The sequence below is a fragment of the Melospiza melodia genome, chromosome 3, assembly GCF_035770615.1.
Source record: "Melospiza melodia melodia isolate bMelMel2 chromosome 3, bMelMel2.pri, whole genome shotgun sequence".
Taxonomy (NCBI): Eukaryota; Metazoa; Chordata; class Aves; order Passeriformes; family Passerellidae; genus Melospiza; species Melospiza melodia.
The window spans coordinates 77189832-77212325 of record NC_086196.1 but is presented as its reverse complement, the minus strand read 5'-3'; positions in this window follow the sequence as shown (position 1 = coordinate 77212325).

Here is a 22494-nt window from a genome sequence, read left to right as displayed (position 1 = left end):
GGAACCATGCTGCGTAACGTAGATTCTACGAGGACAGGCGGCCACTCCCAGCCACAGGCCTCTAAACAAAAACAACGGCGCTTTTCCCTGGAAAACAAAACTCGCCTGCCAACTTCTTGATGGCAGATTGCAGGAGCCACTTGGTACTATCAAACCAGCCCAACTTGGCACTGGTGCCACCATGGGTCTGGTCACCATCCTGCCTATCGTAGCTTTTTAGGAGCCAGCAGCTCACTCCCAGCCATAGGCCTCCAGACAAATACCTCGGCACGTTTCCCTGGCAAACAAAAGTAGGCTGCCCCGCTTCTGGATGGCAAATTGCAGGACGCACTTGGTACTACGAAAACAGCCCGACTTGGCACTGATGCCACCTTGGGTCAGGGAACAATCCTGCGTATAGAGCTTTTTAAGGAGCCAGCCGGCCACGTCCAGTCATATACCCCCAAAAAAAACCACGGAACATTTCTCCAGCAAACAAAAATCCGCTGCCCCGCGTCTGGATGGCAGATTGCAGGAGCTATTTAGTATTATCAAACCAGGCCGACTTGGCACTGGTGGCACCATGAGTCTGGTAACCATCCTGCCTATCGTAGCTTTTCAGTAGCCAGCCGGTCACTCCCAGCCATAGGCCCCCAGACAAATACCTCGGCCCGTTTCCCTGGGAAACAAAAGTAAGCTGTCCCGCTTCTGGATGGAAGATTGCAGGAGCCACTTGGTACTCTCAAACCAGCCCAACTTGTTCCCAGACCCAAGGTGGCACCAGTGCCAAGTCGGGCTGGTTTGATGGTGCAACGTGGCTCCTGCAATCTGCCATCCAAAAGCGGGGCAGCTTACTTTTGTTTGCCAGGGAAACGGGCCGAGGTTTGTGTCTGGGGGCCTATGGCAGGGAGTGACCGGCTGGCTCCTCAAAAGCAACGATAGGCAGGATGTTTACCAGACCCATGGTGGCACCAGTGCCAAGTTGGGCTGATTTGATAGTACCAAGTGGCTCCTGCAATCTGCGATCCAGAATCGGGGTAGCTTACTTTTGTTTTCCAGGGAAACGGGCCGAGGTTTGTGTCTGGGGGTCTATGGCTGGGAGTGACCGGCTGGCTCCCGAAAAGCTACGATAGGCAGGATGGTTCCCAGACCAGAGGTGGCACCAGTGCCAAGTTGGGCTGGTTTGATAGTACCAAGTGGCTCCTGCAATCTGCCATCAAAAAGTTGGCAGGCGAATTTTGTTTTCCAGGGAAAAGCGCCGTTGTTTTTGTTTGGGGGCCTGTGGCTGGGAGTGGCCGGCTGGCTCCTTAGAATCCACGATATGCAGGATTGTTCCCAGACCCAAGGTGGCACCAGTGCCAAGTCGGGCTGGTTTGATGGTGCAAAGTGGCTCCTGCAATCTGCCATCCAGACGCGGGGCAGCGGATTTTTGTTTCCAAGAGAAATGGTCCGTGGTTTGTTTTTGGGGGTTTATGGCTGGGCGTGGCCGGCTGGCTCCTTAAAAAGCTCGATATGCAGGATGGTTCCCTGACACAAGGTGGCACCAGTGCCACGTCGGGCGGTTTTCGTAGTACAAAGTGCGTCCTAAAATTTGCCATCCAGAAGAGGGGCAGTTGAGTTTTGTTTGCCAGAGAAAAGGGCCGTGGTTTGTTTTTGGGGGCATATGGCTGAGAGTGGCCGGCTGGCTCCTGAAAAGCTACGATAGGCAGGATGTTTACCAGACCCATGGTGGCACCAGTGCCAAGTTGGGCTGATTTGATAGTACCAAGTGGCTCCTGCAATCTGCCATCCAGAATCGGGGTAGCTTACTTTTGTTTTCCAGGGAAACGGGCCGAGCTTTGTGTCTGGGGGTCTATGGTTGGGAGTGGCCGGCTGGCTCCTTAGAAACCACGATACGCAGCATGGTTCCCAGACCTGAGGTGGCACCAGTGCCAAGTTGGGCTGGTTTGATACTACCAAGTGGTTCCTGCAATCTGCCATCCAGAAGCGGGGCAGCTTACTTTTGTTTGCCAGGGAAACGGACCGTTGTTTGTGTTTGGGGGCCTATGGCTGGGACAACCGGCTGGCTCCTTAAAATCTACGATACGCAGGATGGTTCCCAGACCAGAGGTGGCACCAGTGCCCAGTTGGGCTGGTTTGATGGTGCAAAGTGGCTTCTGCAATCTGCCATCCAGAAGCGGGGCAGCTTACTTTTGTTTGCCAGGGAAACGGGCCGAGCTTTGTGTCTCGGGGCCTATGGCTGTGAGTGACCGGCTGGCTCCTGAAAAGCTTCGATAGGCAGGATGGTGACCAGACCCATGGTGGCACCAGTGCCAAGTTGGGCTGGTTTGATAGTACCAAGTGGCTCCTGCAATCTGCCATCAAAATGTTGTCAGGCGAGTTTTGTTTTCCAGGGAAAAGCGTCGTTGTTTGTGTTTGGGGGCCTGTGGCTGGGAGTGGCCGGCTGGCTCCTTAGAAACCACGATACGCAGCATGGTTCCCAGACAAGAGGTGACACCAGTGCCAAGTTGGGCTGGTTTGATAGTACCAAGTGGTTCCTGCAATCTGCCATCCAGAAGCGGGGCAGCTTACTTTTGTTTGCCACGGAAACGGGCCGTTGTTTGTGTTTGGGGGCCTGTGGCTGGGAGTGGCCGACTGGCTCCTTAGAATCCACGATACGCAGGATGGTTCCCAGACCAGAGGTGGCACCAGTGCCAAGTTGGGCTGGTTTGATAATACCAAGTGGCTCCTGCAATCTGCCATCCAGAAGCGGGGCAGCTTAATTTTGTTTGCCAGGGAAACGGGCCAAGGTTTGTGTCTGGGGGCCTATGGCTGTGAGTGACCGGCTAGGTCCTGAAAAGCTACGAGAGGCATGATGGTGACCAGACCCATGGTGGCACCAGTGCCAAGTTGGGCTGGTTTGATAGTACCAAGTGGCTCCTGCAATCTGCCATCAAAAATCGGCAAGCGAGTGTTGATTTCCAGGGAAAAGCGTCGTTGTTTGTGTTTGGGGGCCTGTGGCTGGGAGTGGCCGGCTGGCTCCTTAGAATCCACGATACGCAGCATGGTTCCCAGACCCAAGGTGGCACCAGTGCCAAGTCGGGCTGGCTTGATAATACCAAGTGGTTCCTGCAATCGGCCATCAAAATGTTCGCAGGCGAGTTTTGTTTTCCAGGGAAAAGCGCCGTTGTTTGTGCCTGGGGCCCTATGGCCTGGGGTGGACGGATGGCTAATTAGAATCCACGATACACAGGATGGTTCCCAGACCCATGGTGGCACCAGTGCCAAGTTGGGCTGGTTTGATAGTACCAAGTGGTTCCTGCAATCTGCCATCCAGAAGCGGGGCAGCTTACTTTTGTTTGCCAGGGAAACGGTCCGAGGTTTGTGTCTGGGGGCCTATGGCTGGGAGTGACCGGCTGGCTCCTGAAAAGCTACGATAGGCAGGATGGTGACCAGACCCATGGTGGCACCAGTGCCAAGTTGGGCTGGCTTGATAATACCAAGTGGTTCCTGCAATCGGCCATCAAAAAGTTGGCAGGCGAGTTTTGTTTTCCAGGGAAAAGCGCCGTTGTTTGTGCCTGGGGCCCTATGGCCTGGAGTGGACGGATGGCTAATTAGAACCCACGAGACGCAGGATGGTTCCCAGACCTGAGGTGGCACCAGTGCCAAGTTGGGCTGGTTTGACGGTGCAAAGTGGCTCCTGCAATCTGCCATCCAGAAGCGGGGCAGCTTACTTTTGTTTGCCAGGGAAACGGGCCGAAATATTTGTCTGGGGGCCTCTGGCTGGGGGTGGCTGGCTGGCTCCTGAAAAGCTACGATAGGCAGGATGGTGACCAGACCCATGGTGGCACCAGTGCCAAGTTGGGCTGGTTTGATAGTACCAAGTGGCTCCTGCAATCTGCCATCAAAAACTTGGCAGGCGAGTTTTGTTTTCCAGGGAAAAGTGCCGTTGTTTGTGTTTGGGGGCCTGTGGCTGGGAGTGGCCGGCTGGCTCCTTAGAATCCACGATACGCAGCATGGTTCCCAGACCCAAGGTGGCACCAGTGCCAAGTCGGGCTGGCTTGATAATACCAAGTGGTTCCTGCAATCGGCCATCAAAATGTTCGCAGGCGAGTTTTGTTTTCCAGGGAAAAGCGCCTTTGTTTGTGCCTGGGGCCCTATGGCCTGGAGTGGACGGATGGCTAATTAGAATCCACGATACACAGGATGGTTCCCAGACCCATGGTGGCACCAGTGCCAAGTTGGGCTGGTTTGATAGTACCAAGTGGTTCCTGCAATCTGCCATCCAGAAGCGGGGCAGCTTACTTTTGTTTTCCAGGGAAACGGTCCGAGGTTTGTGTCTGGGGGCCTATGGCTGGGAGTGACCGGCTGGCTCCTGAAAAGCTACGATAGGCAGGATGGTGACCAGACCCATGGTGGCACCAGTGCCAAGTTGGGCTGGCTAGATAATACCAAGTGGTTCCTGCAATCGGCCATCAAAAAGTTGGCAGGCGAGTTTTGTTTTCCAGGGAAAAGCGCCGTTGTTTGTGCCTGGGGCCCTAAGGCCTGGAGTGGACGGATGGCTAATTAGAATCCACGATACACAGGATGGTTCCCAGACCCATGGTGGCACCAGTGCCAAGTTGGGCTGGTTTGATAGTACCAAGTGGTTCCTGCAATCTGCCATCCAGAAGCGGGGCAGCTTACTTTTGTTTTCCAGGGAAACGGGCCGAGGTTTTTGTCTGGGGGCCTATGGCTGGGAGTGACCGGCTGGCTCCTGAAAAGCTACGATAGGCAGGATGGTGACCAGACCCATGACGGCACCAGTGTCAAGTTGGGCTGGTTTGATAGTACCAAGTGGCTCCTGCAATCTGCCATCAAAAAGTTGGCAGGCGAGTTTTGTTTTCCAGGGAAAAGCGCCGTTGTTTGTGTTTGGGGGCCTGTGGCTGGGAGTGGCCGGCTGGCTCCTTAGAATCCACGATACTCAGCATGGTTCCCAGATCAGAGGTGGCACCAGTGCCAAGTTGGGCTGGTTTGATAGTACCAAGTGCGTCCGGGAATCTGCCATCCAGAAGCGGGGCAGCTTACTTTTGTTTGCCAGGGAAACGGGCCGAGGTATTTGTCTGGGGGCCTATGGCTGGGAGTGACCCGCTGGCTCCTGAAAAGTTACGATAGGCAGGATGGTGACCAGACCCATGGTGGCACCAGTGCCAAGTTGGGCTGGTTTGATAGTACCAAGTGGCTCCTGCAATCTGCCATCAAAAAGTTGGCAGGCGAGTTTTGTTTTCCAGGGAAAAGCGCCGTTGTTTGTGTTTGGGGGCCTGTGGCTGGGAGTGGCCGGCTGGCTCCTTAGAATCCACGATACGCAGGATGGTTCCCAGACTTGACGTGGCACCAGTGCCAAGTCGGGCTGGTTTGATAGTACCAAGTGCGTCCTGCAATCTGCCATCCAGAAGCGGGGCAGCTTACTTTTGTTTTCCAGGGAAACGGGCCGAGGTATTTGTCTGGGGGCCTATGGCTGGGAGTGACCGGCTGGCTCCTGAAAAGCTACGATAGGCAGGATGGTGACCAGACCCATGGTGGCACCAGTGCCAAGTTGGGCTGGTTTGATAGTACCAAGTGGCTCCTGCAATCTGCCATCAAAAAGTTGTCAGGCGAGTTTTGTTTTCCAGGGAAAAGCGCCGTTGTTTGTGTTTGGGTGCCTGTGGCTGGGAGTGGCCGGCTGGCTCCTTAGAATCCACGATACGCAGGATGGTTCCCAGACCAGTGGTGGCACCAGTGCCAAGTCGGGCTGGTTTGATAGTAACAAGTGCGTCCTACTATCTGCCATCCAGAAGCGGGGCAGCTTACTTTTGTTTGCCAGGGAAACGGGCCGAGCTTTGTGTCTCGGGGCCTATGGCTGTGAGTGACCGGCTGGCTCCTGAAAAGCTTCGATAGGCAGGATGGTGACCAGACCCATGGTGGCACCAGTGCCAAGTTGGGCTGGTTTGATAGTACCAAGTGGCTCCTGCAATCTGCCATCAAAATGTTGTCAGGCGAGTTTTGTTTTCCAGGGAAAAGCGTCGTTGTTTGTGTTTGGGGGCCTGTGGCTGGGAGTGGCCGGCTGGCTCCTTAGAAACCACGATACGCAGCATGGTTCCCAGACAAGAGGTGACACCAGTGCCAAGTTGGGCTGGTTTGATAGTACCAAGTGGTTCCTGCAATCTGCCATCCAGAAGCGGGGCAGCTTACTTTTGTTTGCCACGGAAACGGGCCGTTGTTTGTGTTTGGGGGCCTGTGGCTGGGAGTGGCCGACTGGCTCCTTAGAATCCACGATACGCAGGATGGTTCCCAGACCAGAGGTGGCACCAGTGCCAAGTTGGGCTGGTTTGATAATACCAAGTGGCTCCTGCAATCTGCCATCCAGAAGCGGGGCAGCTTAATTTTGTTTGCCAGGGAAACGGGCCAAGGTTTGTGTCTGGGGGCCTATGGCTGTGAGTGACCGGCTAGGTCCTGAAAAGCTACGAGAGGCATGATGGTGACCAGACCCATGGTGGCACCAGTGCCAAGTTGGGCTGGTTTGATAGTACCAAGTGGCTCCTGCAATCTGCCATCAAAAATCGGCAAGCGAGTGTTGATTTCCAGGGAAAAGCGTCGTTGTTTGTGTTTGGGGGCCTGTGGCTGGGAGTGGCCGGCTGGCTCCTTAGAATCCACGATACGCAGCATGGTTCCCAGACCCAAGGTGGCACCAGTGCCAAGTCGGGCTGGCTTGATAATACCAAGTGGTTCCTGCAATCGGCCATCAAAATGTTCGCAGGCGAGTTTTGTTTTCCAGGGAAAAGCGCCGTTGTTTGTGCCTGGGGCCCTATGGCCTGGGGTGGACGGATGGCTAATTAGAATCCACGATACACAGGATGGTTCCCAGACCCATGGTGGCACCAGTGCCAAGTTGGGCTGGTTTGATAGTACCAAGTGGTTCCTGCAATCTGCCATCCAAAAGCGGGGCAGCTTACTTTTGTTTGCCAGGGAAACGGTCCGAGGTTTGTGTCTGGGGGCCTATGGCTGCGAGTGACCGGCTGGCTCCTGAAAAGCTACGATAGGCAGGATGGTGACCAGACCCATGGTGGCACCAGTGCCAAGTTGGGCTGGCTTGATAATACCAAGTGGTTCCTGCAATCGGCCATCAAAAAGTTGGCAGGCGAGTTTTGTTTTCCAGGGAAAAGCGCCGTTGTTTGTGCCTGGGGCCCTATGGCCTGGAGTGGACGGATGGCTAATTAGAACCCACGAGACGCAGGATGGTTCCCAGACCTGAGGTGGCACCAGTGCCAAGTTGGGCTGGTTTGACGGTGCAAAGTGGCTCCTGCAATCTGCCATCCAGAAGCGGGGCAGCTTACTTTTGTTTGCCAGGGAAACGGGCCGAAATATTTGTCTGGGGGCCTCTGGCTGGGGGTGGCTGGCTGGCTCCTGAAAAGCTACGATAGGCAGGATGGTGACCAGACCCATGGTGGCACCAGTGCCAAGTTGGGCTGGTTTGATAGTACCAAGTGGCTCCTGCAATCTGCCATCAAAAACTTGGCAGGCGAGTTTTGTTTTCCAGGGAAAAGTGCCGTTGTTTGTGTTTGGGGGCCTGTGGCTGGGAGTGGCCGGCTGGCTCCTTAGAATCCACGATACGCAGCATGGTTCCCAGACCCAAGGTGGCACCAGTGCCAAGTCGGGCTGGCTTGATAATACCAAGTGGTTCCTGCAATCGGCCATCAAAATGTTCGCAGGCGAGTTTTGTTTTCCAGGGAAAAGCGCCTTTGTTTGTGCCTGGGGCCCTATGGCCTGGAGTGGACGGATGGCTAATTAGAATCCACGATACACAGGATGGTTCCCAGACCCATGGTGGCACCAGTGCCAAGTTGGGCTGGTTTGATAGTACCAAGTGGTTCCTGCAATCTGCCATCCAGAAGCGGGGCAGCTTACTTTTGTTTTCCAGGGAAACGGTCCGAGGTTTGTGTCTGGGGGCCTATGGCTGGGAGTGACCGGCTGGCTCCTGAAAAGCTACGATAGGCAGGATGGTGACCAGACCCATGGTGGCACCAGTGCCAAGTTGGGCTGGCTAGATAATACCAAGTGGTTCCTGCAATCGGCCATCAAAAAGTTGGCAGGCGAGTTTTGTTTTCCAGGGAAAAGCGCCGTTGTTTGTGCCTGGGGCCCTAAGGCCTGGAGTGGACGGATGGCTAATTAGAATCCACGATACACAGGATGGTTCCCAGACCCATGGTGGCACCAGTGCCAAGTTGGGCTGGTTTGATAGTACCAAGTGGTTCCTGCAATCTGCCATCCAGAAGCGGGGCAGCTTACTTTTGTTTTCCAGGGAAACGGGCCGAGGTTTTTGTCTGGGGGCCTATGGCTGGGAGTGACCGGCTGGCTCCTGAAAAGCTACGATAGGCAGGATGGTGACCAGACCCATGACGGCACCAGTGTCAAGTTGGGCTGGTTTGATAGTACCAAGTGGCTCCTGCAATCTGCCATCAAAAAGTTGGCAGGCGAGTTTTGTTTTCCAGGGAAAAGCGCCGTTGTTTGTGTTTGGGGGCCTGTGGCTGGGAGTGGCCGGCTGGCTCCTTAGAATCCACGATACTCAGCATGGTTCCCAGATCAGAGGTGGCACCAGTGCCAAGTTGGGCTGGTTTGATAGTACCAAGTGCGTCCGGGAATCTGCCATCCAGAAGCGGGGCAGCTTACTTTTGTTTGCCAGGGAAACGGGCCGAGGTATTTGTCTGGGGGCCTATGGCTGGGAGTGACCCGCTGGCTCCTGAAAAGTTACGATAGGCAGGATGGTGACCAGACCCATGGTGGCACCAGTGCCAAGTTGGGCTGGTTTGATAGTACCAAGTGGCTCCTGCAATCTGCCATCAAAAAGTTGGCAGGCGAGTTTTGTTTTCCAGGGAAAAGCGCCGTTGTTTGTGTTTGGGGGCCTGTGGCTGGGAGTGGCCGGCTGGCTCCTTAGAATCCACGATACGCAGGATGGTTCCCAGACTTGACGTGGCACCAGTGCCAAGTCGGGCTGGTTTGATAGTACCAAGTGCGTCCTGCAATCTGCCATCCAGAAGCGGGGCAGCTTACTTTTGTTTTCCAGGGAAACGGGCCGAGGTATTTGTCTGGGGGCCTATGGCTGGGAGTGACCGGCTGGCTCCTGAAAAGCTACGATAGGCAGGATGGTGACCAGACCCATGGTGGCACCAGTGCCAAGTTGGGCTGGTTTGATAGTACCAAGTGGCTCCTGCAATCTGCCATCAAAAAGTTGTCAGGCGAGTTTTGTTTTCCAGGGAAAAGCGCCGTTGTTTGTGTTTGGGTGCCTGTGGCTGGGAGTGGCCGGCTGGCTCCTTAGAATCCACGATACGCAGGATGGTTCCCAGACTTGACGTGGCACCAGTGCCAAGTCGGGCTGGTTTGATAGTAACAAGTGCGTCCTACTATCTGCCATCCAGAAGCGGGGCAGCTTACTTTTGTTTGCCAGGGAAACGGGCCGAGCTTTGTGTCTGGGGGCCTATGGCTGGGAGTGACCGGCTGGCTCCTGAAAAGCTACGATAGGCAGGATGGTGACCAGACCCATGGTGGCACCAGTGCCAAGTTGGCCTGGTTTGATAGTACCAAGTGGCTCCTGCAATCTGCCATCAAAAAGTTGGCAGGCGAGTTTTGTTTTCCAGGGAAAAGCGCCGTTGTTTGTGTTTGGGGGCCTGTGGCTGGGAGTGGCCGGCTGGCTCCTTAGAATCCACGATACTCAGGATGGTTCCCAGACCAGAGGTGGCAACAGTGACAAGTCGGGCCAGTTTGATGGTGCAAAGTGGCTCCTGCAATCTGCCATCCAGAAGCAGGGCTGCTTACTTTTGTTTGCCAGGGAAAGGAGCCGAGGTTTGTGTCTGGGGGCCTATGGCTGGGAGTGACCAGCTGGCTCCTGAAAAGGTACGATAGGCAGGATGGTTACCAGACCCATGGTGGCACCAGTGCCAAGTTCGGCTGATTTGATAGTACCAAGTGGCTCCTGCAATCTGCCATCAAAATGTTGGTAGGCGAGTTTTGTTTTCCAGAGAAAAGCGCCGTTGTTTGTGTTTGGGGGCCTGTGGGTGGGAGTGGCCGGATGGCTAATTAGAATCCACGATACGCAGGATGGTTCCCAGACCTAAAGTGGCACCAGTGACAAGTCGGGCCAGTTTGATGGTGCAAAGTTGCTACTGAAATCTGCCATCCAGAAACGGGGCAGCTTACTTTTGTTTGCCAGGGAAACGGGCCAAGGTTTGTGTCTGGGGGCCTATGGCTGTGCGTGACCGGCTAGGTCCTGAAAAGCTACGAGAGGCATGATGGTGACCAGACCCATGGTGGCACCAGTGCCAAGTTGGGCTGGTTTGATAGTACCAAGTGGCTCCTGCAATCTGCCATCAAAAAGTCGGGAAGCGAGTGTTGATTTCCAGGGAAAAGCGCCGTTGTTTTTGTTTGGGGGCCTATGGGTGGGAGTGGCCGGCTGGCTCCTTAGAATCCACGAGACGCAGGATGGTTCCCAGACCTGAGGTGGCACCAGTGCCAAGTTGGGCTGGTTTGATAGTACCAAGTGCGTCCTGCAATCTGCCATCCAGAAGCGGGGTAGCTTACTTTTGTTTGCCAGGGAAACGGTCCGAGGTTTGTGTCTCGGGGCCTATGGCTGGGAGTGACCGGCTGGCTCCTGAAAAGCTACGATAGGCAGGATGGTGACCAGACCCATGGTGGCACCAGTGCCAAGTTGGGCTGGTTTGATAGTACCAAGTGGCTCCTGCAATCTGCCATCAAAAATTTGGCAGGCGAGTTTGTTATCCAGGGAAAAGCGCCGTTGTTTGTGCCTGGGGCCCTATGGCCTGGAGTGGACGGATGGCTAATTAGAATCCACGATACCCAGGATGGTTCCCAGACCCATGGTGGCACCAGTGCCAACTTGGGCTGGTTTGATAGTACCAAGTGGTTCCTGCAATCTGCCATCCAGAAGCGGGGCAGCTTACTTTTGTTTGCCAGGGAAACGGTCCGAGGATTGTGTCTGGGGGCCTAAGCCTGGAAGTGACCGGCTGGCTCGTGAAAAGCTACGATAGGCAGGATGGTGACCAGACCCATGACGGCACCAGTGCCAAGTTGGGCTGGTTTGATAGTACCAAGTGGCTCCTGCAATCTGCCATCAAAAACTTGGCAGGCGAGTTTTGTTTTCCAGGGAAAAGCGCCGTTGTTTGTGTTTGGGGGCCTGTGGCTGGGAGTGGCCGGCTGGCTCCTTAGAATCCACGATACTCAGCATGGTTCCCAGACCAGAGGTGGCACCAGTGCCAAGTTGGGCTGGTTTGATTGTAACTAGTGCGTCCGGGAATCTGCCATCCAGAAGCGGGGCAGCTTACTTTTGTTTGCCAGGGAAACGGGCCGAGGTTTGTGTCTGGGGGCCTATGGCTGGGAGTGGCCGGCTGGCTCATGAAAAGCTACGATAGGCAGGATGGTGACCAGACCCATGGTGGCACCAGTGCCAAGTTGGGCTGGTTTGATAGTACCAAGTGGCTCCTGCAATCTGCCATCAAAAAGTCGGCAAGCGAGTGTTGATTTCCAGGGAAAAGCGTCGTTGTTTGTGTTTGGGGGCCTGTGGCTGGGAGTGGCCGGCTGGCTCCTTAGAATCCACGATACGCAGCATGGTTCCCAGACCCAAGGTGGCACCAGTGCCAAGTCGGGCTGGCTTGATAATACCAAGTGGTTCCTGCAATCGGCCATCAAAAAGTTGGCAGGCGAGTTTTGTTTTCCAGGGAAAAGCGCCGTTGTTTGTGCCTGGGGCCCTATGGCCTGGAGTGGACGGATGGCTAATTAGAATCCACGATACACAGGATGGTTCCCAGACCCATGGTGGCACCAGTGCCAAGTTGGGCTGGTTTGATAGTACCAAGTGGTTCCTGCAATCTGCCATCCAGAAGCGGGGCAGCTTACTTTTGTTTGCCAGGGAAACGGTCCGAGGTTTGTGTCTGGGGGCCTATGGCTGGGAGTGACCGGCTGGCTCCTGAAAAGCTACGATAGGCAGGATGGTGACCAGACCCATGGTGGCACCAGTGCCAAGTTGGGCTGGCTTGATAATACCAAGTGGTTCCTGCAATCGGCCATCAAAAAGTTGGCAGGCGAGTTTTGTTTTCCAGGGAAAAGCGCCGTTGTTTGTGCCTGGGGCCCTATGGCCTGGAGTGGACGGATGGCTAATTAGAACCCACGAGACGCAGGATGGTTCCCAGACCTGAGGTGGCACCAGTGCCAAGTTGGGCTGGTTTGACGGTGCAAAGTGGCTCCTGCAATCTGCCATGCAGAAGCGGGGCAGCTTACTTTTGTTTGCCAGGGAAACGGGCCGAAATATTTGTCTGGGGGCCTCTGGCTGGGGGTGGCTGGCTGGCTCCTGAAAAGCTACGATAGGCAGGATGGTGACCAGACCCATGGTGGCACCAGTGCCAAGTTGGGCTGGTTTGATAGTACCAAGTGGCTCCTGCAATCTGCCATCAAAAACTTGGCAGGCGAGTTTTGTTTTCCAGGGAAAAGCGCCGTTGTTTGTGTTTGGGGGCCTGTGGCAGGGAGTGGCCGGCTGGCTCCTTAGAATCCACGATACGCAGCATGGTTCCCAGACCCAAGGTGGCACCAGTGCCAAGTCGGGCTGGCTTGATAATACCAAGTGGTTCCTGCAATCGGCCATCAAAAAGTTGGCAGGCGAGTTTTGTTTTCCAGGGAAAAGCGCCGTTGTTTGTGCCTGGGGCCCTATGGCCTGGAGTGGACGGATGGCTAATTAGAATCCACGATACACAGGATGGTTCCCAGACCCATGGTGGCACCAGTGCCAAGTTGGGCTGGTTTGATAGTAACAAGTGGTTCCTGCAATCTGCCATCCAGAAGCGGGGCAGCTTACTTTTGTTTGCCAGGGAAACGGTCCGAGGTTTGTGTCTGGGGGCCTATGGCTGGGAGTGACCGGCTGGCTCCTGAAAAGCTACGATAGGCAGGATGGTGACCAGACCCATGGTGGCACCAGTGCCAAGTTGGGCTGGCTAGATAATACCAAGTGGTTCCTGCAATCGGCCATCAAAAAGTTGGCAGGCGAGTTTTGTTTTCCAGGGAAAAGCGCTGTTGTTTGTGCCTGGGGCCCTATGGCCTGGAGTGGACGGATGGCTAATTAGAATCCACGATACAAAGGATGGTTCCCAGACCCATGGTGGCACCAGTGCCAAGTTGGGCTGGTTTGATAGTACCAAGTGGTTCCTGCAATCTGCCATCCAGAAGCGGGGCAGCTTACTTTTGTTTTCCAGGGAAACGGGCCGAGGTTTTTGTCTGGGGGCCTATGGCTGGGAGTGACCGGCTGGCTCGTGAAAAGCTACGATAGGCAGGATGGTGACCAGACCCATGACGGCACCAGTGCCAAGTTGGGCTGGTTTGATAGTACTAAGTGGCTCCTGCAATCTGCCATCACAAACTTGGCGGGCGAGTTTTGTTTTCCAGGGAAAAGCGCCGTTGTTTGTGTTTGGGGGCCTGTGGCTGGGAGTGGCCGGCTGGCTCCTTAGAATCCACGATACTCAGCATGGTTCCCAGATCAGAGGTGGAACCTGTGCCAAGTTGGGCTGGTTTGATAGTACCAAGTGCGTCCGGGAATCTGCCATCCAGAAGCGGGGCAGCTTACTTTTGTTTGCCAGGGAAACGGGCCGTGGGTTTTGTTTGGGGGCCTATGGCTGAGAGTGACCGGCTGGCTCCTGAAAAGTTACGATAGGCAGGATGGTGACCAGACCCATGGTGGCACCAGTGCCAAGTTGGGCTGGTTTGATAGTACCAAGTGGCTCCTGCAATCTGCCATCAAAAAGTTGGCAGGCGAGTTTTGTTTTCCAGGGAAAAGCGCCGTTGTTTGTGTTTGGGGGCCTGTGGCTGGGAGTGGCCGGCTGGCTCCTTAGAATCCACGATACGCAGGATGGTTCCCAGACTTGACGTGGCACCAGTGCCAAGTCGGGCTGGTTTGATAGTACCAAGTGGCTCCTGCAATCAGCCATCCAGAAGCGGGGCAGCTTACTTTTGTTTGCCAGGGAAACGGGCCGAGCTTTGTGTCTGGGGGCCTATGGCTGGGAGTGACCGGCTGGCTCCTGAAAAGCTACGATAGGCAGGATGGTGACCAGACCCATGGTGGCACCAGTGCCAAGTTGGGCTGGTTTGATAGTACCAAGTGGCTCCTGCAATCTGCCATCAAAAAGTTGTCAGGCGAGTTTTGTTTTCCAGGGAAAAGCGCCGTTGTTTGTGTTTGGGGGCCTGTGGCTGGGAGTGGCCGGCTGGCTAATTAGAACCCACGATACGCAGGATGGTTCCCAGACCAGAGGTGGCAACAGTGACAAGTCGGGCCAGTTTGATGGTGCAAAGTGGCTCCTGCAATCTGCCATCCAGAAGCAGGGCTGCTTACTTTTGTTTGCCAGGGAAAGGAGCCGAGGTTTTTGTCTGGGGGCCTATGGCTGGGAGTGACCAGCTGGCTCCTGAAAAGGTACGATAGGCAGGATGTTTACCAGACCCATGGTGGCACCAGTGCCAAGTTGGGCTGATTTGATAGTACCAAGTGGCTCCTGCAATCTGCCATCAAAATGTTGGTAGGCGAGTTTTGTTTTCCAGGGAAAAGCGCCGTTGTTTGTGTTTGGGGGCCTGTGGGTGGGAGTGGCCGGATGGCTAATTAGAATCCACGATACGCAGGATGGTTCCCAGACCTAAAGTGGCACCAGTGACAAGTCGGGCCAGTTTGATGGTGCAAAGTTGCTACTGAAATATGCCATCCAGAAACGGGGCAGCTTACTTTTGTTTGCCAGGGAAACGGGCCAAGGTTTGTGTCTGGGGGCCTATGGCTGTGAGTGACCCGCTAGGTCCTTAAAAGCTACGAGAGGCATGATGGTGACCAGACCCATGGTGGCACCAGTGCCAAGTTGGGCTGGTTTGATAGTACCAAGTGGCTCCTGCAATCTGCCATCAAAAAGTCGGCAAGCGAGTGTTGATTTCCAGGGAAAAGCGCCGTTGTTTGTGTTTGGGGGCCTGTGGCAGGGAGTGGCCGGCTGGCTCCTTAGAATCCACGATACGCAGCATGGTTCCCAGACCCAAGGTGGCACCAGTGCCAAGTCGGGCTGGCTTGATAATACCAAGTGGTTCCTGCAATCGGCCATCAAAAAGTTGGCAGGCGAGTTTTGTTTTCCAGGGAAAAGCGCCGTTGTTTTTGTTTGGGGGCCTATGGGTGGGAGTGGCCGGCTGGCTCCTTAGAATCCACGAGACGCAGGATGGTTCCCAGACCTGAGGTGGCACCAGTGCCAAGTTGGGCTGGTTTGATAGTACCAAGTGCGTCCTGCAATCTGCCATCCAGAAGCGGGGTAGCTTACTTTTGTTTGCCAGGGAAACGGGCCGAGGTTTGTGTCTCGGGGCCTATGGCTGGGAGTGACCGGCTGGCTCCTGAAAAGCTACGATAGGCAGGATGGTGACCAGACCCATGGTGGCACCAGTGCCAAGTTGGGCTGGTTTGATAGTACCAAGTGGCTCCTGCAATCTGCCATCAAAAAGTTGGCAGGTGAGTTTTGTTTTCCAGGGAAAAGCGCCGTTGTTTGTGTTTGGGGGCCTGTGGTTGGGAGTGGCCGGCTGGCTCCTTAGAATCCACGATACGCAGGATGGTTCCCAGACCAGAGGTCGCAGCAGTGCCAAGTCGGGCTGGTTTGATGGTGCAAAGTGGCTCCTGCAATCTGCCATCCAGAAGCGGGGTAGCTTACTTTTGTTTGCCAGGGAAACGGGCCGAGGTTTGTGACTGGGGGCCTATGGCTGGGAGTGACCGGCTGGCGCCTGAAAAGCTACGATAGGCAGGATGGTGACCAGACCCATGGTGGCACCAGTGCCAAGTTGGGCTGGTTTGATAGTACCAAGTGGCTCCTGCAATCTGCCATCAAAAACTTGGCAGGCCAGTTTTGTTTTCCAGGGAAAAGCGCCGTTGTTTCTGTTTGGGGGCCTGTGGCTGGGAGTGGCCGGCTGCCTCCTTTGAACCCAGGATACGCAGGATGGTTCCCAGAGCCAAGGTTACGCCAGTGCCAAGTTCGGCTGGTTTGATAGTACCAAGTGGATCCTGCAATCTGCCATCCAGAAGCGGGACAGCTTAATTTTGTTTCCCAGGGAAACGGGCCGAGGTATTTGTCTGGGGGCCTATGGCTGGGCGTGACTGGCTGGCTACTGAAAAGCTACGATAGGCAGGATGGTTACCAGGCTCATGGTGGCCCCACTGCCAAGTCGGGCTGGTTTGATAATACTAAATAACTCCTGAAATCTGCCATCCAGACGCGGGGCAGCGGATTTCTGTTTGCTGGAGAAAAGTTCCGTGGTTTTTTTTTGGGGGTATATGGCTGGACGTGGCCGGCTGGCTCCTTAAAAATCTCGATACGCAGGATTGTTCCCTGACCCAAGGTGGCATGAGTGCCAAGTCGGGCTGTTTTCGTAGTACAAAGTGCGTCCTGCAATTTGCCATCCAGAAGAGGGGCAGTTGAGTTTTGTTTGCCAGAGAAAAGGACCGTGGTATATGTTTGGGGGCATATGGCTGAGAGTGGCCGGCTGGCCCCTGAAAATCCACGATAGGCAGGATGGTTCCCAGAACCAAGGTGGCACCAGTGCCATGTTGGCCTGGTTTGATAGTACCATGTGGCTCCTGCAATCTGCCATCCAGAAGCGGGGCTGCTTACTTTTGCTTGCCAGGGAAACGGGCCGAGATATTTGTCTGGGGGCCTATGGCTGGGAGTGACCGGCTGGCTCCTGAAAAGCTACGATAGGCAGGATGGTGACCAGACCCATGGTGGCACCAGTGCCAAGTTGGGCTGGTTTGATAGTACCAAGTGGCTCCTGCAATCTGCCATCCAAAAGTTGTCAGGCGAGTTTTGTTTTCCAGGGAAAAGCGCCGTTGTTCTTGTTTAGAGGCCTGTGGCTGGGAGTGGCCGGCTGCCTCCTTTGAACCCAGGATACGCAGGATGGTTCCCAGAGCCAAGGTGGCACCAGTGCCAAGTTGGGCTGGTTTGATAGTACCAAGTGGCTCCTGCAATCTGCCATCCAGAAGCGGGACAGCTTACTTTTGTTTCCCAGGGAAACGGGCCGAGGTATTTGTCTGGGGGCCTATGGCTGGGAGTGACCGGCTGGCTACTGAAAAGCTACGATAGGCAGGATGGTTACCAGACTCATGGTGGCACCAGTGCCAAGTCGGGCTGGTTTGATAATACTAAATAGCTCCTGAAATCTGCCATTCAGACGCGGGGCAGCGGATTTTTGTTTGCTGGAGAAAAGTTCCGTGGTTTTTTTTTGGGGGTATATGGCTGGACGTGGCCGGCTGGCTCCATAAAAAGATCGATACGCAGGATTGTTCCCTGACCCAAGGTGGCATCAGTGCCAAGTCGGGCTGTTTTCGTAGTACCAAGTGCGTCCTGCAATTTGCCATCCAGAAGAGGGGCAGTTGAGTTTTGTTTGTCAGAGAAAAGGGCCGTGGTATGTGTTTGGATCCATATGGCTGAGATTGGCCGGCTGGCCCCTGAAAATCCACGATAGGCAGGATGGTTTCCAGAGCCAAGGTGGCACCAGTGCCATGTTTGCCTGGTATGATAGTACCATGTGCCTCCTGCTATCTGCCATCAAAATGTTGGCAGGCGAGTTTTGTTTTCTAGGGAAAAGCGCCGTATTTTGTGTTTGGGCGCCTGTGGCTCAGAGTGGCCGGGTGGCTGCTTAGAATCCACGATACGCAGGATGGTTCCCAGACCCAAGGTGGCACCAGTGCCAAGTCGGGCTGGTTTGATGGTGCAAAGTGGCTCCTGCAATCTGCCATCCAGACGCGGGGCAGCGGATTTTTGTTTCCATGAGAAATGGTCCGTGGTTTGTTTTTGGGGGTATATGGCTCGGCGTGGCCGGCTGGCTCCTTAAAAAGCTCGATATGCAGGATGGTTCCCTGACACAAGGTGGGACCAGTGCCACGTCGGGCGGTTTTCGTAGTACAAAGTGCGTCCTAAAATTTGCCATCCAGAAGAGGGGCAGTTGAGTTTTGTTTGCCTGTGAAACGGGCCGTTGTTTTTGATTGGGGTCTGTGGCCGAGAGTGTTCGGCTGGCTCCTGACAACCCACAATACGCAGGATGGTTCCCAGACCCAAGGTGGCACCAGTGCCAAGTCGGGCTGGTTTGATAGTACCAAGTGCCTCCTGCAATCTGCCATCCAGAAGCGGTGCAGTTGAGTTTTGTTTGCCAGAGAAAAGGGCCGTGGGTTGTGTTTGGGGGCATATGGCTGGGAGTGGCCGGCTGTCTCATTAAAAAGATCGATACGCAGGATGGTTCCGAGACCCAAGGTGGCACCAGTGCCAAGTCGGGCTGTTTTTATAGTACCAAGTGCGTCCTGCAATTTGCCATCCAGAAGAGGGGCAGTGGAGTTTTGTTTGCCAGAGAATAGCGCCGTTGTTTGTGTTTGGGGGCTTGTGGCTGGGAGTGGCCGACTGGCGCCTTAGAATCTGTGTTACGCAGCATGGTTCCCAGACCAGAGGTGGCACCAGTTCCAAGTCGGGCTGGTTTGATAGTACCAAGGGGCTCCTGCAATCTGCCATCCAGAAGCGGGGCAGCTTACTTTTGTTTGCCAGGGAAACGGGCCGAGGTTTGTGACTGGGGACCTATGGCTGGGAGTGACCGGCTGGCTCCTGAAAAGCTACGATAGGCAGGATGGTGACCAGACCCATGGTGGCACCAGTGCCAAGTTGGGCTGGTTTGATAGTACCAAGTGGCTCCTGCAATCTGCCATCAAAAAGTTGGCAGGCGAGTTTTGTTTTCCAGGGAAAAGCGCCGTTGTTTGTGTTTGAGGGCCTGTGGCTGGGAGTGGCCGGCTGGCTCCTTAGAATCCACGATACGCAGGATGGTTCCCAGACCAGAGGTGGCACCTTTGCCAAGTTGGGCTGGTTTGATAGTACCAAGTGCGTCCTGCAATCTGCCATCCAGAAGCGGGGCAGCTTACTTTTGTTTGCCAGGGAAACGGGCCGAGGTTTGTGTCTGGGGGCCTATGGCTGGGAGTGACCTGCTAGGTCCTGAAAAGCTGCGATAGGCAGGATGGTGACCAGACCCATGGTGGCACCAGTGCCAAGTTGGGCTGGTTTGATAGTACCAAGTGGCTCCTGCAATCTGCCATCCAGAAGCGGGGTAGCTTACTTTTGTTTGCCAGGGAAACGGGCAGAGCTTTGTGTCTGGGGGCATATGGCTGAGAGTGGCCGTCTGGCCCCTGAAAATCCACGATAGGCAGGATGGTTCCCAGACCAGAGGTGGCACCAGTGCCAAGTCGGGCTGGTTTGATAGTACTAAATAGCACCTGCAATCTGCCATCAAAAAGTTGGCAGGCCAGTTTTGTTTTCCAAGGAAAAGCACCGTTGTTTGTGTTTGGGGGACTGTGGCTGGGAGTGGCCGGCTGGCTCCTTAGAACACACGATACGCAGGATGGTTCCCAGACCCAAGGTGGCACCAGTGCCACGTCGGGCTGGTTTGATGGTGAAAAGTGGCTCCTGCAATCTGCCATCCTGAAGCGGGGTAGCTTACTTTTGTGTGCCAGGGAAACGGGCCGAGGTTTATGACTGGGGGCCTAGGGCTAGGAGTGACAGGCTGGCTCCTGAAAAGCTACAATAGGCAGGATGGTTCCCAGACCCATGGTGGCACCAGTGCCAAGTTGGGCTGGTTTGATAGTCCCAAGTGTCTCCTGCAATCTGCCATCCAGAAGCGGGGCAGCTTACTTTTGTTTGCCAGAGAAATAGGCCTAGGTTTTTGTTTGGGGGCCTGTGGCTAGGAGTGGCCGGCTGGCTCCTAAGAATCCACGATACGCAGGATGTTTACCAGACCCATGGTGGCACCAGTGCCAAGTTGGGCTGGTTTGATAGTACCATTGGCTCCTGCAAACTCCATCAAAAAGTTGGCAGGCGTGTTTTGTTTTCCAGGGAACAGCGCCGTTGATTTTGTTTGGGGGCCTGTGGCTGGGAGTGGCCGGCTGGCTCCTTAGAGACCACGATACGCAGGAAGGTTCCCAGACCCAAGGTGGCACCAGTGCCAAGTTGGGCTGGTTTGATAGTACCAAGTGCGTCCTGCAATCTGCCATCCACAAGCGGCGCCGCTTAGTTTTGTTTGCCACGGAAACGGGCCGAGGTTTGTGTCTGGGGGCCTATGGCTGGGAGTGACCGGCTAGGTCCTGAAAATCTACGATAGGCAGGATGGTTCCCAGACCCATGGTGGCACCAGTGCCAAGTTGGGCTGGTTTGATAGTACCAAGTGGCTCCGGCAATCTGCCATCAAAATTTGGCAGGCGAGTTTTGTTTTCCAGGGAAAAGCGCCGTTGTTTGTGTTTGAGGGCCTGTGGCTGGGAGTGGCCGGCTGGCTCCTTAGAATCCACGATACGCAGGATGGTTCCCAGACCTGAGGTGGCACCAGTGCCAAGTCGGGCTAGTTTGATGGTGCAAAGTGGCTCCTGCAATCTGCCATCCAGAAGCGGGGCAGCTTACTTTTGTTTTCCAGGGAAACGGGCCGAGCTTTTTGTCTGGGGTCTATGGCTGGGAGTGACCGGCTGGCTCCTGAAAAGCTACGATAGGCAGGATGGTGACCAGACCCATGGTGGCACCAGAGCCATGTTCGGCTGATTTCAAAGTACAAAGTTGCTCCTGCAATCTTCCATCAAAAAGTCAGCAGGCGAGTTTTGTTTTCCAGGGAAAAGCGCCGTTGTTTGTGTCTGCGGGCCTGTGGCTGGAGTGGCCGGCTGGCTCCTTTCAACACACGATACGCCGGATGGTTCCCAGACCTGAGGTGGCACCAGTGCCAAGTTGGGCTGGTTTGATAGTACCAAGTGGTTCCTGCAATCTGCCATCAAAATGTTGGCAGACGAGTTTTGTTTTCCAGGGAAAAGCGCCGTTGTTTTTGTTTGGAGGCCTGTGGCTGGGAGTGGCCTGCTGGCTCCTTAGAATCCACGATACGCAGGATGGTTCCCAGACCAGAGGTGGCACCAGTACCAAGTCGGGCTGGTTTGATAATAACAAGTGGCTCCTGCAATCTGCCATCCAGAAGCGGGGCAGCTTACTTTTGTTTGCCAGGGAAACGGGCCGAGCTTTGTGTCTGGGGGCCTATGGCTGGGAGTGACCGGCTGGCTCCTGAAAAGCTACGATAGGCAGGATGGTGACCAGACCCATGGTGGCACCAGTGCCAAGTTGGGCTGGTTTGATAGTACCAAGTGGCTCCTGCAATCTGCCATCAAGAAGTTGGCAGGCGAGTTTTGTTTTCCAGGGAAAAGCGTCGTTGTTTGTGTTTGGGGGCCTGTGGCTGGGAGTGGCCGTCTTGCTAATTGGAATCCACGATACGCATGATGGTTCCCAGACCTGAGGTGGCACCAGTGACAAGTCGGGCCAGTTTGATGGTGCAAAGTGGCTCCTGCAATCTGCCATCCAGAAGCGGGGCAGCTTACTTTTGTTTGCCAGGGAAACGGGCCGAGGTTTGTGACTGGGGGCCTATGGCTGGGAGTGACCGGCTGGCTCCTGAAAAGCTACGATAATCAGGATGGTGACCAGACCCATGGTGGCACCAGTGCCAAGTTGGGCTGATTTGATAGTACCAAGTGGCTCCTGCGATCTGCCATCAAAAAGTTGGCAGGCGAGTTTTGTTTTCCAGGGAAAAGCGCTGTTGTTTGTATTTGGGGGCCTGTGGCTGGGAGTGACCGGCTGGCTCCTTAGAATCCACGATACACAGGATGGTTCCCAGACCCAAGGTGGCACCAGTGCCAAGTTGGGCTGGTTTGATTATACCAAGTGGTTCCTGCAATCTGCCATCCAGAAGCGGGGCAGCTTACTTTTGTTTGCCAGGGAAACGGGCCGAGCTTTGTGTCTGGGGGCCTATGGCTGGGAGTGACCTGCTAGGTCCTGAAAAGCTACGATAGGCAGGATGGTGACCAGACCCATGGTGGCACCAGTGCCAAGTTGGGCTGGTTTGATAGTACCAAGTGGCTCCTGCAATCTGCCATCAAAAAGTTGGCAGGCGAGTTTTGTTTTCCAGGAAAAAGCGCCGTTGTTTGTGTTTGGGGGCCTGTGGCTGGGAGTGGCCGGCTGACTCCTTAGAATCCACGATACGCAGCATTGTTCCCAGACCAGAGGTGGCACCAGTGCCAAGTCGGGCTAGTTTGATGGTGCAAAGTGGCTCCTGCAATCTGCCATCCAGTAGCGGGGTAGCTTACTTTTTTTTGCCAGGGAAACGGGCCGAGGTTTTTGTCTGGAGGCCTATGGCTGGGAGTGACCGGCTAGGTCCTGAAAAGCTACGATAGGCAGGATGGTGACCAGACCCATGGTGGCACCAGTGCCAAGTTGGGCTGGTTTGATAGTACCAAGTGGCTCCTGCAATCTGCCATCAAAACGTTGTCAGGCGAGTTTTGTTTTCCAGGGAAAAGCGCCGTTGTTTGTGTTTGCGGGCCTGTGGCTGGGAGTGGCCGGCTGGCTCCTTAGAATCCACGATACGCAGGATGGTTCCCAGACCCAAGATGGCACCAGTGCCAAGTCGGGCTGGTTT